Genomic DNA, 21,197 nt, shown 5'->3' on the forward strand with positions numbered 1-21,197 from the left:
GAAAGAAAAACATGAAAGTAAACAATGAAATATTTTCTTTCAGTGCTTCTTAAAAAGGGCATTTATTTAAAAAAAACAAAAAGTTTAACCAGTATCTTCACTACTGTTAGAACAACTCAATATAGTAAAATATGAGTAAAGGGACCAAGAAGTTAAGCACTTCTGAACAAATTTATGTTCATGAATCACAATGATATCATAACTAGTCAATATTGAGCTATCTAAGAAATACATTTGATAGTTAAATCCCCAATACCTAAAGATATAGACAGGTAGTCAGGTAGTTAAAAAAAAAAGACAGAAAATGATAAGCTACTGAAATAACAGTCATGTTTTCTAAGGACCTTTTCTCATGCTGCCTCTAAAAAATTGTTTCCTCTTACTGATGTTTTATTATGTCAAATCTATTTAATTTTCAATAGGATTACATATTATAAAGTTTAAATAATTTGAAAAGATATGAACAGTGCCTTATTATAACCAAAGTGCATCATAACATCAGTTAGTGAAAGAAGAAAAAGTAAAAATATTTATAAAAGGAAATTTATCATCAAAACACAAGTTTCCAATGCCATTTTGATTACATTTCTTGGACTAGGATGGTAGCTTGGTGATAGAGTGTTTGCCTAGCACGCATGAGGCCCTGGGTTCAATTCATAGAAACACATACACACACACACACAAAATACACTCTAAATTATGCAGGTATCACTGAGTCACAAAAACTGATACTCATAATGAAAACCAATTGATCAATGGAACATTATATTTATTTTATGTATATATTTTATTATAGATAGTAAGTTATTGTCTAATACTTCTTTCAAAAGTGTCTCTCAAACATTATTTGTTAATTAAAAAGAAGAAGGTTCATAGACTGGACTGTTTTAACTAAATCTGGAGCCTTAAATTAAAAAAACTTTCCAGTAAACTTTGGTAAAAAACGAGGCTTAATTTATTAGATATTTCAGATTATCCAATTTTAACAAAATACTACAATCACATTTTCATATTAGATTAGCCAAGAACAAGAATTAATCAAAAAGCTATTTTCAAAGTAATAAGTTAAATCTAGATATGAAATTATAATTGTGTCTGGATTCATGTCTTCATTCATTTGAAAATGTCTATCAAATCTCTACTATATGCAGAACAATGTATTTAATGTCATGACAAACCCAAGTATAAAACTGATATAAATCCTTTTTTTCAAGAAATTTTTTTTTTCATTAAAGACCTGAGATTGATACTAGGGATTTGAATCTTTGTGAGACAGCAATTACTGGTCACCATGGACCCACAAGATATAGGTTTTAAAAATGCATTATTACGGAAAAAAGACTAAAAGAATACGTTTTAAAAGTTTTCACCATAAAGATGAAAAATGCTTGCATATTTATGTATTTACCCCAATTTTAACATTGTATCACATATACATATAATATAAATGGACTACAATATATATTGTTCCACATATATAATTTTTATGTTTTATGTATTAATAAAAAATAAATGTAATAAATATTTAAAACATGCTTGGGGCATTTATAAGAGGAGAAAAAAATCCCATATTGTGGTTCTGTTTAGCTTTGAAGGAATAAGTTTTGGTAAAATAGAAAATTTGGGGCTAGATAGAGATGACCCTTTAAGACAAGGCAAAGTAATGATATCTGAAAACAGCAACATTAAAACAATTCAGAAGGAACAAATTTTATGTCAAAAATAATAAAAGCTTAAAAGGATATATGACTTTAACCCTAATTAATTTTTAAACCCTTTTTGCTCATTTTTAGTTTTTTGTTTGGTTTTGTAAATCATAATTAATAGTAAGTGCATTCATTGAAACATTTGCTCCTTTGCACTATACTTTCCAGGATCATCCTTGCTATGGTGTCTGGTAAAGAGAACAGGCTATTAGAAATTTGGGTAAGTGATAAAGAGGAGGTCAAGTTGGAGATTCATTTATGATGAATTTAGTGGAATTTGTTGATGGGGATCCGAAACATCTATGCATACCTGTGTTGTTTTTACCTGTTTGTGTATTATTGCACTAAGAAATGGAATATGTGCATATCAGAAGAAATCCCAGGACATTAAATGTTTAGAATTGAAGCAAGTTGGTAGCAAACATATTGGATATGCACAAGTGTAAATGAATATTTGGTTTTAGTTTTGCTGAAGCAAAACAGAACTGTTCTCTTGTAAGAACATACTCAACTGGCAAGATACACAATCATAAATTTTATACACTTGTTCATAAAATGAACTGATCAACATAAGCCATTCTGTTTGAGGGCATAGAATTTTAGGAGTATCACTAATGGCTAGTAAATCCACTTGTAAGATACCATTTCCTCATAACACAGACTATAGATTACCATCTTAGCATAATGTCATAATAACGGAAACAAAATTTGAAGAAAAAAATGTTTTCTTAATTAACAAGAATAAAAGCAACAACATAAATGTTCCTGTTAGGGAAACAATAAAATATAATAACATATATGCATGAAGTTTATCAAATAGTGTGTTGACAAGAAGTTTTCCAAAAGTCTGAATGAAAGTTAACCGATGCAAAAGTTTTAGTAGTGTTCTTTATTTATGATGTTTGCACTATTTTGCACTTTTAAAAATAGTTATTAATTGTATATATTAATAGAATTCTGTATGACATTCCATTATGTGCATACAACATGTACTCCACCCAATCTAGCTCTAGAAATCAATAATCTTTCAATTCAGGATTTTTTTAATGTCCACATATAAGAACGGTAGTACTTGGTTTTGTATGTATAGCTTATTTCACTTGGTATATTTTTCCAATACCATCCGTTTTCTGAGCATTAGGTTTCTTTTCATATTGCTACTAAACAAAAATATTTGAAAACAAGTATGAAGATTACTCAGAAAACTTGGGGGGTAGAGGCCCACCACATTGACCCAGTTATCCTACTCTTTGGTACATACACAAAGGACTTAAAATCAGCACACTGTAGCAGCTCAATTAAGAAGAGCTAAGCTATGGAACCAACCTAGGTAACCTTCAACAGCTGAATGCATAAAGAAAATGTGGTCTATATAAACAGTGGAATATTACTCAGCCATGAATTATGGCATTTGCTGATAGATAGAAGGAACTGGAGACTATCAAGCTTAGTGAAATAAGCCAATCCTCCAAATCCAAAGGCAGAATGTTCTCTCTTATAAGCGGATGCTAACACAATAATGGGGACAGGGAGGGAATAATAGAAGCTCATTGGATTAGGCAAAGGAGAATGAAAATACAGGAGGGAGGATGGGAAAAGGAAATACAGTAGAATGAATCAGAAACAACTTTTTTTATGTTTATATATGAATATACACCAGTGTAACTCCATATCATGTACAACCACAAGAATGGGAAGTTAAACTACATGTATGTGTAATATGTTAAATACACTGTACTGTCTTGTATATATAAAAATAATATTTTTAAAAAATGAAAAAAAATAGACTTTGCATAATATTAATGGATATTTTTTTCAGTTTTCTTAAAAGCTGATACAATAGGCTACAAAATCAAAGATGAAGATGAAAAATATATGAAGAAACATATGATCAGATTTGACCTATTAGGTACTTATAACCTGTGTCACACAAAACTTCAACATCCACATCTTTTCATGTGCACATACAACATTTATTGAAATTAACCACGTTGTTCCATAAGCAAATCAACAATTCTAAAATGATAAAATAATTTGTATTTTTCATCAATTAATTGACTTAAGCTAAAATTTCATAACAACTATATTATTAGAACATCTCATTTCCAGGAGGAAAAAGATATGTACCTCTCAATAATTAATCAGTTAAAGAAAAGAAATCAAAGTGGATTTTAAAAAAATTATTTGAACCCATTAATAAGAAATGCATGGCATATTTTCTTCTAGGATATAGCTATCACAGTGCTTATCAAGAACTTGATATCCAGGGTTATATGCAAAGAATAAGAGCAGAATGAAAATAAATGACTTAATCTTCGATTTCAAGAAGCTAGAAAAATAGCAGAAAAATCAAACTTAATTAACAAAGAAGAAAATAATTCTAAAGAATAAATCAATTAATGAGAAAAGAAATATACAACTGAGCAAATTAACAATGATGAAAGCAGTTCATTTAAAATATTTTTAATTAATATAGAAAAATTATAAAAACACAGGAAAAATGAAAAAAATTATCAGTAATGAGAAGAAGGATATAACCCCAAATCTTATAGATATCCAAGAATTAACAAGTAGATATTGTGAGTATATTTATATTTTATAGTTTGGATAAAGTAAGTAAATTCATGAAATTACCACAGCAAAGACTACTGAAGAAAAATACCAGACATAAATAGTTTGATATAATTTAAGGATCACAAATTCATGTTTAAAACCCTTCAATTAAAACAGACCAAGGACATTATGGCCCCATTGATTAATTTTTCTTTTGTTTCTTTCATAAACTTTCAAGGAATAAAATTACATTAATCTTACTCAAATTCTTTCACTGAATACAAAAATAATGTAGAATTTTTTTAAGACTTGTGGATCACAATTGTTGGCAATATCTTTTACTTGAAAATGTTTCTCCTAATTTTGAAAAATTGCCTTAATATTAAATCCAGCATAATTATTTTATAATTTCTACTATAACTAAAACTAAATTTACTTTGTCACCTGCATTATTGGTTTTCTAATCTCTCCTTTTACTTAGTCATAGTTTTATTTCATACTGTTTTTTTCCTTAAAGAAAAATAAGGGGAAGAAGAATAAATTTTAAAATTTCTTTGAGAATGTCTGGGATAACTAAAGTAATTTTAAACAAAGATTAGATATAGAATGAAAGCGAAGAAATAAATTCCTTCATTTGCACAGGACATTACTTGCAATGCACTAGAGAAATCCAGAATTATGGTGTTGGAGTGTGCCTGAGTAGATTTCCGTGCCAGACTCTGCTTAACTCCAAAATAAACGTAAAATGTAAATAAATAATATTATATTCCTTAAAGAATTTTTTTTTAAAGAAAGAGAGAGAGAGAAAAAAAAAACTTTTTAATATTTATTTTTTAGTTTTCAGCGGACACAACATCTTTATTTGTATGTGGTGCTGAGGATTGAACCCAGGCCACACGCATGCCAGGCGAGCGCGCTACCACCTGAGCCACATCCCCAGACCCCAAAAGAATTGTTTTGAACAATCCTGAAGTTATTGGAAATTCCTTAGAATAGTGTCTAACTTCTGTTTGCACTTAGTTTAGAAATTATTTATTATTTCTGCATTGATAGGTATTCTGTGAGAGAATGTTACAGGTTGTGGTATATGGTAAATGTGATCTGGGTTAATTTAAGTGTCAACTTTTGTGGAAATATATCTTAATGGAGTACCAATGAGGTGTTCTAGGGCCTATATTCTGTGGAATCTATGTGAGGCAGAAGTTTGAGGAACTGAGCAATGGCTGACTCTAGGGACAAATGACATTTTATCACTTTTTCAAACAATGTATTGAGGACGGTGTCATGGGTTTATCTAAGCATTAGTATGTGACCTTTCAGAGGGATTTAAGGTTTGTGAGACAGGAAGATCGGTGATGGATGATCCTCCATGACAGTAGGGACAAAGATCCCAATAATACCTTGGGAGATGATCTGTTATTAAAATGAATTTCTTCAGGTTCTCTTATTTTTTATAAAGAACAGATCAAAGGAAATTTTAAATGAATCTCACTGTTTGAGGAAGAATTCACAAACGCTCTAAAAAGTGAAAAATTTTAAGGAAGAATTGCAGAAAAGCTACAGTTTCTGCAAGTTACTACTTAAGCCTCTTTAGCCTTGAGGCACTAGATATGGGAAAACACTTGAGCTCTCTAATTCAGTTAGTCTAATCTCCTTGGGTTTTAAATTTTTCTATTTTTATGGTCTATAAATCTCTCTCTTTTGATAACTCCATTTTTACTTTTTGCTTTTATTTATTTCATTTACAAAGTTTATATACATAATAGCAGGTGTATCTGATTTTTTTCTTCCCTCTGTATCTTGAGAATAATGTTGGTATTTGAACTCTCTTCTCTCTTTTGTCTTCTATGCAGATCCCCACTGTGAGATATACAGTCTGACTGGTTCCACAGAAGATCATAGTCTTGCCTTCTGCAAAGTGAAAAGTTAATGTTATCTTTTTATTCATTTAAGTCCTATGATACTTCTTAACATGACTGACCTGCAGGACAAATTGACCTGTGCACAAAGACTAATCAGTTAGTAGTCTTAGCTTCCATATTTATTCCCCACCACCACCACCAGGTTCACTTGGTAGACATTGGCCTTCATCTCTGTCCATCTTCATGACTCACAGACATGTGGAATTCCTGTATCTACTGCAGAAGAGTCAACTACTTATGTGAATTTAGGTTTATTGACTCACTCCTTTTCTCTGTTGACCCATGCAGTCAACTATTGTTACTTTGCTGTATTTTTTTTTTTTTTGGCATAAGATCATCCTGATTCACACTTAGAAATATTTTTTAAAACTTCAGTTAACCTGTTTAATAGTCATTCCTTTCAGAATTTTAATGTCAAGACATATCCACTCAGACCAAACAGATTTTTTTTTCTTTTTTATATGATTCCCCACCCCTCCCCCTCCTTAAAATGAATAAAAACAAGCTTCATTCATTTTGTGGAGGAATAGCACACTTCTTCCCTTTATGTCATTAGATTTATTTATTTATTTATAACAGCAGAATGCATTACAACTCTTATTACATATATAGAACTCAATTTTTATATCTCTGGTTGTATACATAGTATATTAACACCAATTTGTGTATGTACTTTGGATAATAATGTTCATCACATTCAGCTATCATTAATTATCCCATGTGTCCTCCCTTCCCCTCCCACCCCTCTGCCCTATCTAGAGTTCGTCTATCCTTCCCATGCTCCCTTCCCTATCCCACTATGAATCAGCTTCCTTATGTCAAAGAAAACATTCAGCATTTGGTTTTTTTTTGGATTGGCTAACTTCACTTAGCATTTTCTTCTCTAACTCCATCCATTTACCTGCAAATGCATTATTTTATTCTCTTTTATTGCTGAGTAATAGTCCATTGTGTATATATGCCACATTGTGTATATATGACACATTTTTTTTATCCATTCATCTATTGAAGGGAATCTAGGTTGGTTCCACAATTAGCTATTATGAATTGTGCTGCTATAAACATTGATGTGGCTGTGTCCTTACATATGTACATTAACCATGTACATATATATATATATATATATATATATATATATATATAGTACATTATATATGTACACTAATATACCTATACAATTTACATATGTACATTTATATATGTACATTGGAAATGTGCATTAAGTAATCAGGTTTGTCTCTTGTAAAGACATAAGTATTTGTCAGGACCTGTAATTCCAGCTGCTTGGGAAGCTGAGGCAGAAGGATTGTGAGTTCAAAGCCGGCCTCATCAAAAGCAAGGCACTAAGCAACTCAATGAGACTCTGTCTCTAAATAAAATACAAAATAGGGTTGGGGATGTGGCTCAGTAATCCAGTGCCCCAGTTTAATCCCCAGTAACCCCCATCCCCCCCAAAAGAGTTAAGTATTTAGAACACTTTGTTAATTCACTTTTTTCTTCAATGATGTTTGACCATAACCCTTCCAAGTGTTTTCAAGGGCTCTGCTGTCTAAGCAACAGTAACTTGTCACAAGCACCCATTCGGTAAATGAAATTTGGATTGTTCCAATTCAAAAGTGCTGTAAGTGAAAACATATAAGACATTTTGCAGACTTATTATTAATAATATAATATAAAATATCTTGGAACTATTCTTGTATGTTGATTGTATGTTGACAATATTTTTTTTATATTTGGTTGAATACAAGCAATTTAATTTTTCTTCATTTTTAAAATTAGGATTTCTACACAATTTCAAGTTATCTATGTGGCTACATTTTATTTATCCTGGAAAAGTCTATTCATGGGACTTACACATGGCATCTGTGTGCTTAACCCAAACATTATTTCCTCATTTATCTTTCATTTCTCTTCTGTAACAAATCTAATTTCTCCTGGACTTCATTTGCTACAATGTCACAATAAAAAACTGGGGAAAAAAAACCTGATTTTTAAATTATTTTAAACGAGGCATTATTCTTATATTAAAAATAAAGGAGAGGCATCTGGGGCATCAGGAATTTACCTACAATTTTTTTTTTTTTTTTTTTTTTTTTAGGGATTTGACCCTTTGATGAAGGGCTCTGGTTTAGGAGAATCTCTGTTGAAATCCTTCAGAGTCATAACCTGAAAGGAAACAAAGCATATAAGAAACCCTGTTTTCCATGGGTATTTACTAGGTGAACAAACAGGATAAGATATTTAAATCTCACTTATCCTTAAATTTTTTAAATAAGGGTAATATTTGAAAAATAAATGTATACAGAACTCAGTATTATCTACTGCATTCACAATTTTGAGTAACCGTCACCTCTGACTAGGTCCAAAACACTTGGATCAACCCAAGAGGCTTTAAAAGCAGGCAAACTTGTCGCGACCCCTTGCCCGCAAGGAAGACGCAACTCAGGAATCTTCTTTCAGCAGTTTATTCAGGCCCTTGATATTTCTTCTTCTCTACCTCGGATGCCCCTCCCAGCCATAATAAAGCATCTCAAGCCCCAATGCGAAGCTGCCACGTGGAGCTTTCTCATAGGGTGGTGAAAAACCATGCGCCAACTCTCCCAAATAAGGAGTTGTTTGTCACAGACCACAGCGGAGCCAGCGCCATCTTGTAATGGCGACCATAGTCTGCAGAAACGGCAGAAGCGGTTCACCACAGTTCCCCCTTTCTGTTTTCTTAAAACAATACAGGCGAGAGTAGAGGTCCTATCCCACTGTGCAGAAGTGGCTGCATAGTATGGCTCAGTCCTAAGAGGGCCCTTCCCCAGATCTGAGGCCATATCAGCCGATGCCTTTTTTCATGGGGCGGGGCGTGGACGCGTCTAACCCGCATGCAATAGGACATGCTCTCCTTGAGGTCCACGTCAAGGATCACTCAAGTGCAGTGCCTTGCCTCGCATCCTGTATCGTGACGATGGTGGACGAAGGGGGATAGCTGAGGCTGAACTGTGGCTGTTTATAACGACAAACAAGTTGACAGCACCCTGAAAGAAAGGCACGGACTTTAAGGCGATAGAAAAGCACTAGTGTGGAAACCCATCTGCGTGCAATGGCAGTAAGACCGGCAGAGTGCAAGGGCTTTCCAACACTAAGAGAATAACAAGGAAAGTCATGTCGATCCCGGTGCAATGTTATAATAACTTGGGGTGTAACGACCATGTCAAAGGTTTACTGTTTAAGATGCGCAAGCCAGACTTGAGGTGAGTTGCCATTTTCTAAAGCTGCAAGAGCTTGTATGATCATAGCCTTATCGTGAGTACTGCGGGCCTTAAGGCGACAGAGAAACCACAAACAGAGGAACATACCGAAGCAACACATTGCACCAAAAATGCCTACCCCCACCCACTCTTTGAAGAAAGAAAAAGCAGAAGATATCCAATCGGTGAATTGACCCAAAGTCACGGGATCGACACGGGTACTGTTCAAGACAGCTATCTGGGTTAGTTGAGACTGGATCATGTCTTCCGCTGCCATGGACCAATTTCCGGCCAAATATTCGCCAATGATGCGGGAGGCATTCCTGGAATCATTAAATCTGACAGAGGTTATGCATAAATGTGCACGTTGGTCAACACAACCCAAAAGTACTAGGTCAGACAATTCCTCAACTTGAGCTTGAAGCAGATCTATCCTTTGATTAGCAGCCAAAATCCCAGATAGAATGTGTTGATTAATTCTACTTTGAGATTCAAGTATGGTGGATGTTTGTTGAATAACCTGATTAATAGTGGCAGCAGTTTGTACTTGGCTGGCCATGGCTACTCCAGCTGTAACTGCTGCAGCAGCAGATACCGCCACAGCTGTCACTATAGCTGCCGTAATTCCAAAATCTCTACGGGCTCTAATCAGTTCAACAATAGGAAAAGACTCTGGATCTGCAATAACCGGGATCGGGACAAAGGTTGGAAATTTCATAACCATTGCCATAGTCCAGGAGCCATTCCAACACTCAGACAAATAACAGGTAATATTAGAGCAATTAAGCATCCCCTGTGATGTATCATTAGCCAAAAGAAACAGGAACGGAGATTGGAGACAGACTGCTGCGGAGGGTAATGTAGCATTAGATAATTGTGAATTATTTGCAGAAATTTTAAGCCTCCTACCTCGCTCCGAGTCTTGGGTACTGCCAGAAACATTAAACAGCCAACTTTGGACTCCTAATATTTCCCTGGGGAAACACAAGCGCGGACTAGACTAGCCCAATCTGAGGGAGTCATGCAAAATCTAGTAAGTCCCTCAACCTGAGAGTGAAAGCAGCATCTATGCCATAAGTGCGGACAGATTCTGCCAAGGTTTTAATTATCTTAAAGTCTAAAGGCTCATGATATCTTCCCCTGTTATTGTCCTGAAATACAGGGTATGCAAGTCCCATATCTGTATTAACTGTCCTCCAAACTTGTGCATGAAAAGATCTCCCGGAACCTTGGCTCCCCCCACATACGGAGGTGGGGCAATCGGCACCATATCTTCTTCTAGATATTCTACCTCCTCCTCCTCAGAGTTTTGTTGACCGATGTTAACTCCCTTCCCCTTCTTACAGTAGGCCTGCGTGCCCTGTGTCTCCTTTTTCTTCTTTTTCATTTTTATCTTATGTAGTTGTTGTAACAATATATCAAGGTCCTCAGAACTCTCTGAGTCGCTTGTGTTCTCAGGCGTTTTTAATTCGGTCAAGTCTGGGTAGAGCCTTCTCCTATTTTTATCTTCAGGCTCTTTTGCCTTCTCACTACTGTTACTTTTAATACTCTCTGCCACTTCACTACATGATCCTTCAGATTTTTCCTCATGCAGTTGCTCAAGAATAGCTTGACCCTCACTCACAGCTTCCTGGCATTTACCATCTGTTATATATCCTCTAACTAACTTCCAAAGTGGTATAATGCCACCCTGCAAGGTACCTTGCTCATGAGCGAAATCTAGATCTTTCCCTAATTTGTCCCAGCTGGGAACCGTAAGACTCCCTGAAAAAGCAAACCAAGGAGCCGCTATATCAGCTTCTCTTAAAAACATCTGCAAAGTACTCTGCTTTATCTTAAGTCCTTTTGAATGTAACAACCCATCTAGGGCCAACAAAATTGGGCTTGAAGAAGCAACGCCCATAATGTTTTTAGAGCTATAAAGAAAGTGAAAGTACAAAAGTCCCCGCTCTCTTCCTTTTACAGGGGAGCGTCCCTGTAGTCACAACAACAAAAGAAGCACAAAAAACAAAAGCGAAAGTACATAGTGCAGCTGCAATAAAATGTAATGCTCTCTCTTTCTTTACAGAGGAGCTGCCCCGCTTTGATCGCGGATCCCACTTATTGGGACTAACCCCGCTTTGGTCGCGGATCCCACTTACCTGGGACTAACCGGTGCACCACCCCTGACTGCTGAAAGTTCTGGTTCCCGGGTTTCGGCACCACTTGTCGCGACCCCTTGCCCGCAAGGAAGACGCAACTCAGGAATCTTCTTTCAGCAGTTTATTCAGGCCCTTGATATTTCTTCTTCTCCCCCTCGGATGCCCCTCCCAGCCTTAATAAAGTATCTCAAGTCCCAATGCGAAGCTGCCACGTGGAGCTTTCTCATAGGGTGTGAAAAACCATGCGCCAACTCTCCCAAATAAGGAGTTGTTTGTTACAGACCACAGCGGAGCCAGCGCCATCTTGTAATGGCGACCATAGTCTACAGAAACGGCAGAAGCGGCTCACCACACAAACTCATCTCACAAGAATTTCTCTTTGCAACTGGGAGCCTGTGTTAGTCAACTTTCCATAACTATGACATAATACCTCAGAAAATAAACCTAAAGAGGAAAGGTTTATTTTGACACATGGTGTAGAGGTTTCAGTCCATGGTTGGCTTTAAGGCCTGCGGTGTGGCAGAACATCATGGCAGGTAGCACGTGTCAGGGCAAATCTGCTCACCTGATGTCGGCTAGCCAGTCAGGGAAGAGAGATCACTTTTGTAACAATACTCCTCTTCCAAATACCATAAAGCTACATACAAATCCATAAAAGGATCAATCCACTGATTAGGTTAGAGCCTTCATAACTCCACTAAAACCCAAAAGACCCCCCCTCTGAACACTGCTGCATGGGAGACCAAGCCTTCAACACATGAGCTTTTGAGGGATATTTCAGAGAAAAACCATAGCAGAACTCATTTTGTGGTTTCGATTCTAAGGATATCAAAATGATTCCCATCATTTCTGGCCAAAGTTCATAGTGCAGTTGGTAGGATGCAGGTGCTTCTTCTCATAATGCCACTTTTAGTCCTCATACCCTACTGTTCTATGTTGAGCAAGTTATTAATATTAATAACCCCAACACTCTCCATTCGGAGTAACACAAATTCCAAAAATCTGTAGAAACAATAATTATCTACATAGTAAAATCAGTTCTTGGGCTTGTAGCTTTTTTGGAAAGTTTATGGAGCTTATAATTAATATTTTCCCATTTGCCTTCTGCCTGTGCATGACCCTTAAGACTATTAACTATAGTTTAACTCACTACTTTTATACTCCACAGCATTTAGTCTATATTGTGTATTGAATAGAGAAGTATGTGTCAATTCAACACTAGAATAAATATTCTAAAATAAAAGTTCCTTTTAAAAAATTAAATTTTTCATGAGGATAACTATCAATAATCATATTGTCAAATCTATTAGAAAAAATTAAGATAATTTTTTAAATAATCAACAATTTTATTTACATATCTTTTTCATTTTCTAATTAACAGAATCTCTTAATTTACACTGTGATTATTGAACTTTTAATTTTACATTTAATAAGGATCACTATGTAAAACTCTCCAAATATTCAATTACATAGAAATAATATCATATAGATATTTACTATCTTCTATTTTAAAAGTCACAGAATATAAATACCATATTAAAATTAACAAGTTATATCATTTATGAAAAATTTATTTGAAACTACTACAGGAAAGAACATGAATTTAAAACTTAAAAAATTAAAATTTTTGGCTCCAAAAAGAGATGACAAATAAAGTTATGAGGTGGTGAAAAGGCACCAAGGGGGTTACTTGCCTAAGGGATAACACAAATTTCCTTTTGAAATAAAATGTTAATTGCTCAAAATTTTATGTAAAAGAAAAAAAAAGTAAATTCTAATCATGTAGCATTAAAAGAATAACTCATAGAAATAAATGATAACATGAAGAGCAGTTAAAAAATCATAAAAGTTAGATTTCACAGAAAGGAATAATGATGAAAAATATTACTTATTTCTAGAGAAACAGAAAGTTTTATGACAATTGTTTTTTGAGCTTTAAAAGGTCTATGTTTATAAATTAAAACCACTGAATTGTAAAGCTTCCACAGTAACATGGGATGTGTAAAAATCCTCAGAGAACAAGTGCTGAGCCTTTTATAAGTTACCATTAAAATATTAATATTTATATTTATTTTAAACTCATAAGCAAGGCACGGACAGAGACATGTAAAGAATGTGTTACACATTTTGAAAGATTGAAAACAAACAATCCCTTTTATTATAAGTTCTGAGAATAATAGAAAAATAAATAAATTAGACCGTAAATAAAAATGAAATAATTAGATAATAGTTCCAGAAAGCCTGAAGCACAAATAAGTTACAAGTGAAACATGAAATGAAGATAACATTATACTGAAGACTAAAAGCAGATTCTGAAGACTTTTTAAAATGATATTCAATGAAAGTAGTTAGCTGTATCACTCTCTACCTGAATATGTAACAATAGTGACAACTGATCAGAACTGTAGGGCCTGTCAAGTATGACCCCTCAATATGTTCACAGCACACATGAGCAGGCACACAGGTGCACATTGAGCAAAGAAGAGGTCACAGAATTGTGGAATTAATATAAAAAATTTAGCTGGAGAATTTTCTTGAAAGGGCTGTGCTGTGTGGCTGGAACCATCCATGAGAAACAGACCCTACTCATTCCGCAAAGAACATCAAATAATACCTAGTCCAGCAGTATACTACAGCCTTTGCTAACTTCGTATTTATCCTGCAGGAATGAAGGACTTTCTACTCCAGATTCTGGAAGTGTTCCCTGAAGGCAGCCCTCCCTTAGAATTCTTCTGCAGGACTTATTTAGCTGAGAATAGCTGTCATGACACAGGGAGTGTCCCCATCCCAACAAGGAAAAAATGTCATAACTAATGATGCAGACTATGAAAGCCTGTTACTCACACACTCAAGTTATTCTAAGCACTTTAACATCTTTATTTTGCCAAGACTCGTGTGTATTTAAATATTTTTATTGTTCATTACTCCAGATAAAATTCAAAGCATGTTCTGACAGTGGGTAGTCATTTTACCAGTCATTATAAAAAGAGCTTAAAATTGTGATTGATAGGCTGAAGAACAAGATGTATCATTAGTCTAAGGCTCTTCAGTTATAACAAGTGTGAAAAATTAATCTTGTGACCAATAGACTTACCAAATCAAATTTATCTTCTTCTAAATTGTTCATTCAGGTAAAGGGCAAAGATATTTAGAGAGGTGAATTCCATAGACCTTTCACTTAAAAATCTTATTCCCCATGAGATATCAAACTGGATTGTTTTATACAAACATATTAATATTTATCTTGTAAATTATTCTATGTTGTAAGCATAAAAATGTTCATTTGTAGTTTTCTAATTTTCATTTGAAACATCAAATGATAACAAAGATATGCTGCATTTATACTTTTTAAATACATTCCAGAGTTACGTATTCATGACCAAATATTTTCATTCTTTCAAACATTTAGCATTTAGAATCTTACATTTGTTGTCTTTTAAATCCATACTCTAGCAATATGGGCTAACTTTACTTGACATATTTACAATAACAATGGTTCAACAAGCCACATATGAAACTCCTACAGTATATGTTTCAGTGTGAACTGACTTTAAGTTTCATATTACCATTTTCATAGTGTCATTGATGTCTCTACACAATCAATATGTTACTAGTATATTCTGCAAGTTTATTTAAAGTACATATTATTTAAGCTCCAATCAAGAGAGGTAAACCACCCTTATACAAGAACAAGGAGAGTAGAGCATTATTAACAGGAGGATAGAATAACAAGGAATTGCATAAAGAGGGAGAAGAGAACTTGAAAGGACATTTTATATCTGAGTGAGGGTGGTAACTGAAGAAGAAAACATTATAAATAAAATGTTCTAGTAGGCTGGGAATAGCTCAGGCACCATTGTAAATGGTGTTTGAAGCCCACAAAATTGGAGGAATTTTTTTTTTTTTATGTTTCTGGTCACAGTCAAATTTTGAAGATGGAGAATTACCTGCTAGATCACTGATATATCTCTGCTACCAAAACACGTGGGGGTGCTGAGGGCTTGCTGGAGAGCCAGCAGAAAGTGTTGGCTGAACTGGCCAGCATGCTTCTGGAATCCTCAGGTTTGGGGCTGCAGGCCTTTCATTGACTCACCCAGAAGCAGTCACTTGGAAAATTCTGAGAAGCCAGTTTGTGTCCTGGGCAGTGTCACTATTCTCTTGGCTGTCCCAAACCCTTTCAAGTAGAGGTGCAGGTTACCTCTGGAAACTCTCCAGGTGAACAGGTGCTGAGTGAAACAGGAGCTGCTTTCTCCTGGTGACCGCCAGGGCATCACTCAGCAGTATCACACCCTCCAAAGCAACAGAACTAGCACAGCACATCCTCTGAAGGCAAGAACAGAAAATCCTTTTACATCTTTTTAACATTCACTGCTGAAAAGTTCTCTATATAAATTCTTTTTTCAGCTACATTGTAAGAGAGCACAATAAAGAGATAATGAATTAATAACTAATATATTCTTTTTGGCCACTCAGTTCCTCATATTTTGCACATACCCAGACACACATAAGCTTCTATACAGAAACACGCATGATACTTTTTTTTTAAAGATAGAGAGAGAGAGAGGAGAGAGGGAGAGATTTTTTTTAATATTTATTTTTTAGTTTTTGATGGACACAACATCTTTGTATGTGGTGCTGAGGATCGAACCCGGGATGCACGCATGCCAGGTGAGCGCGCTACCACTTTAGCCATATCCCCAGCCCACGTGATACTTCTTACCTAAAAAGCTGTAAGTATTCCTCTCACAAATGAAAACTTTCTCATCCTATTTTCATACATCCACTCACACATACACAGGACCAGTAGTCACTGAATTTATTTTTGTGACTATATTAATTATTCTTACTTTCTAGCACAGTTCCACTCCATGAATATTCTTTTGCCTAAATATCAAACCAGTTCACCTCCAATGATACACACACACACACACACACACACACACACACACAGAGATTTCATGGTGAGTAGGAAAGAGAATTGATTAGCATATACAAATAAGCACCTGCTTATGAAAAAAGACTATAGTGTGTATTTCCTTGACTGAAAATAAATATCTATGGCTTCTTCTTACCCTACCCATTTTGTCCCTGTGACCTCCAAAAATAATGGATTGGGGTTCATTATCCAATAGAGTAAGCCAGACCTGAATTCTAGAATGGTTTTCATCCTCCCATTTCTTGACTATCGGTGGGGCTGGGAGGCAAAAAGAGTTGCTATAATTTTTCAATTACCATGAATATCAGGAATGGAAAAAATAAGAGGCACCAGGAAAATTCATTGGATTCCTGCTGTAGGGTTGTTGTTCCCATGATTCTGCTCACTCCAGTCAGTGGAGCAAAGCTTTGTTCTGTCTATTGGTTCAGTGCCTTAAGGGGCTGGAAATGACTAGATCTCATCTTCTGATTCACTGTAAATTTGTTGTGCTCTCTAGTGGAAACATTTTCTCCTTGAAAACTAAAAGATTCAAACTAGCAAATTAATGCCCAATGTCACCAGAACAGAAAAAAAAAAATCTACAAATTACATATTAGGTGTAATACTATGAAAAAACACTTCCAACATGACCTCTTAATTTCCAGACTCATGTTTTCAGCCTGGGGAAGATTATATACAAAGTTATCTATAAGACAAATCCTGTCTTTTCAGGAAGTCATCACACTCTTTTCCCATAGTTGTGTTCTCATGAGCAACTATTTGGTGAACAACAGTGGTAAGTTTGATTCTTAGGTTTCAGCATTAATTTGGTGCTAGTGTGTTTCTGGGCCTTTGTTTTTCTCTAGTATATTATCACTCTGTAAACAGACAGAAGTCCTTTTGGAGAAATCTTGGGGTGATACTTATGGTATGGCAAAAGTGCAGTATTCAACCTTCCTTTCAGTCAAAGGTCTCTCTTTCTAAGAATTGACTCAGGTTGGGAAAGCTGAGAAGCTACAATTCTCTACTTCTGTGATTCAAATCAGGGTTTTAGCTCACAAACTTAAGTTTTTGTCCACCTGTTTGCTTTTCTCTTCATGTATCAAGCATTATTCTACTGGACTGTACTTCTGATACCAACAAAGATATTTGCAGGCCAAAATACACAGATTACCAGTATGCCTCTGAAGGTCTTCGTGGTATATATGCCAACTTGCTTTAGTGGTTAAGTGTTGTCATGGACATCCTAATGCTTCCCTTGACTTCCACTAAACTTCTTAGAGTTCATATCAGTTATGGCATTTCCTACTTTGTCTTGCATACAAAAGAAATCAATGACAGAGATTTTAATGTATATAGGAACTCCTCAATTTATGTATTTATCTTAGTTCAGATTATGTACTCTTTATTTAAAGAGTACATTAACTTGGTTCAGATTATGTACTCTTTAAACATGCTAACTTCACCTCAGTTATGGTTCTGGATGGAACAGAATATCTTTATGGTTAATAAAATTTTAATGGGAATTGTCATCCCTGTTCAAAAATACTTACCACTGCCCATTGAGGTTATCACAGGATTTACAAGCAAAAGAAAAGTAATTTCCTCAGACATTTGATAACAAACTACTTCAATTGATAAGTGAGTTTCAGAAAGATTTGGGAGTTCATAATGTCATTTTTATCTGGATCAAAAAAGATGTCTCCATTTCAGCATTCAGGATCCAATTCTTTATCAAGAAACACTATAAATTGCACATGAAACTTGAATTGACTGGAAATTTAGTTGTACTTCTAATTACGATATATTCAAAATTAAAATTTGGGTTTGATTTTAAGCAATATTAGCCTCTGGCTAGAAAAGAATATTGGATCATTATAGAGATTTCATGTGAGATTTCCACTTCTTGCTCCTTGACTTCAGTTGTAAATTAATATGAGCTTCCTATTTTCTCCCTGTAAGCATTCAAACACACTAACAAGTGTCCTTTACAAATACAACCTACAGTTATCATCACCGTCATAAGGGTCAAATTCAATAGACCCTAGAACTTCCAAGCATATATTTTAGTTTGTACTTCATCATGAACAAGCATACTTGATAACTTGATTGATTTTCATGTAATTGATTAGTAGTACTTTATCTCCTTTTGGCAAAGAGATCAGAACTACAAATAAGCATAATATTGTTACCAAACCAGTCCCCAAATCTCATCTTTGTGCATCAATCTCTGGGAATTATTTCTATTATCAGTTCTGTTGGAGTTGTGATTTGACTTTCATAACCAAATAGTGATTATATTAATAAACTTTCAGATAAGTTAATAAGGACTTAACATAAGAGGAAATTCTCACAACAGAGAATTCTAAAGCATGACATAAGGATAAAGTGATAACTCCAAAGAAGGAAGAATCAAAAAAGAGTGATATGCTGTCCATGCATTGAATCAGATTTCTCAGTGTAAGATGTGGTTAAAACCCACAATTACTAGAGAAGCTACCTGCATATTCCTTAGCAAGAGCTGGTCCACTACCATCAAGTTGCTATGATGAGCAGAGAATGATATTCTGGGATGCTGGCAAGTTAATCAATAAGTTACTTTTAGCGCTGAATTATTGTTAACCTGCTTGAAAATCAGTAGTGGAACTAGTCATATTCACAAAAAATTTTCCAGAAAAATTCCCAAGAAATTATAGGGATTTTTTTAGGATTCTGACTTATGAGAATGTCATCACTAAGAAACAAGTAAACAGAGAACTGATGTGTCCATGAAATTCAGACCTGATTTGGGAAGTATAACTGAATACGTAGTCCCCAAATATTACAAAGAGTGCCAAATACCACCAGAAACTGAATGAAATGTGGATGTGTGTTCTGGGAAAATTTGTTCTTAAGGAATTGCCACTTACTGCTAGCTGCAGAATCAATGTTAGAAAAAAAAGAAAAAGAAAAAGAAAGACACTCACTCTGCAAGGACACACTTGATAAACCAACAGGGAAAAGCAAAGAGAATTAAATTTCTGTCTTTTAGAGTCCCTACAGTACCCTCTACCAACAAGAACACTTTTGTATATGGTAAAGAAGAAATATTACAAAACCAGTTTACTTATCAAAAAACAGAATAACATTGAATTTAAACATGAAATTAACTATATTGACAATTAAGTACAGTATATTCTAAATGGAGGTGTTTCAACTATAAAGATTCTTTTTATACAGAAATCATAATTGTAATAATTTCCAAAACATGATAAAAATAAGAAAAGTTGATTTAAATAAAACATTACCAAAATTATGTCTCTTTGCAACTAATAATTCCTTTGTGTAAATACAAAACTTAATTGAAAATGCTTATAGATCTATTATGGTTGAAATATATGAAATAAATTTTATATACTTATTGTTTCGTAAGAAAAGAAATTTAAAATTTCTAATAGATTTTTGTATTTAAATGCAAAAAAACTTTGTGCAGTTCGTTTTGATTCAACTTTATATATTATGTAACAAAAAATCATGAAGTTAGCATATAGAATTCTATTCTAGTTGAATTTATGGTGAGAGCAGAGCAAAAAATGAGACTGTATAGCTAACAAAGTCTTTTAAAATATCTGTTTAAATATGTATACTTGAATATTGTGTGTTTGAAATCAAGCAACTCATAATAAAGAAATATTTCATGATCAGGAGGATTCTTCAGTATAATATACACATTTATAAAAAAAAAATAACTCCTGGTTTGAGTAACTGAAGCCATCTGTTAATGCTGGCAATTGGATACAGGGAATGATTTAATAACTGGGGCAGCTAAAGATAATATAATATTCCTGGTCACTGAAAAGCATCTGCCCACACACTCATACTGAGAAACTCAGAATTTTCAACAGCTTATAATTAGTTGAAGTTTATGCCTATAAACTGCCTCATGTCTGTAAGTGGGAGGAAGTGTGTTCATCATAAATTTTGAATTCAGGTTCACATTTACTATTTCTTTCCTTCCATTCCACCTTATGATTTATAACTGAAGAGTGGTTACTTTCAACAAATCTCAAAATCACATACTGAATAAGAAATGGAGAACTTGTGAGGACACTTATAGAGACACCTCAAAACCGCTTATTCTTGGCATCTTTTACAATATCTTTATCCACCTATTGTGTGTGAATTTTCATCATCAAATAATGGTTTAATATTTAGAAGGCAAAAAGGAAGCATGTTTGTTGTAAAGGGAAGAAATTGACTTCCAGCATGGCAGAAGAAGAATTTGATGAATTTATTCCCTAAGAAAACAAATTAAAATTATGAAAAAAAAAAACTAATTCTAACCATTAGAGAATTCTGGAAATTGACCAGTTCCACATAATAAACTGAAAATCATCTATCAAGGGGAAACTACTGAAGCTCAGTCACACAGAATAGTCCCTGATGTTTGGATTCAGGGATGTTCCCATATTTTCTTCCTCCTGAACCCCCCCCACCCTTGTGGAAGCTCTGAAAATTCTCTGGCCTTACAATCAACAAGAACATTTTAGTGGTGCCTTTGTGAAAGTACTACCCTCAAAACACAATCAATATTTTTTTCATACTTGAAGCTACCTGTTACAGCTCAACTTCCACAGTGTGTTGACTGCTTGAATTGACTCAGAGCTCAGTTCAGGAATGCAAACAACCACCAAATAAGAAACCATCTCAGATTAACACAATTATATATCTGGTGGCGTCATCTT

Source organism: Marmota monax, unplaced genomic scaffold (assembly GCF_021218885.2).
Source record: "Marmota monax isolate L192 unplaced genomic scaffold, Marmota_monax_Labrador192_F-V1.1 WCK01_AAM20220418_F8-fsc00241, whole genome shotgun sequence".
NCBI classification, from domain to species: Eukaryota; Metazoa; Chordata; class Mammalia; order Rodentia; family Sciuridae; genus Marmota; species Marmota monax.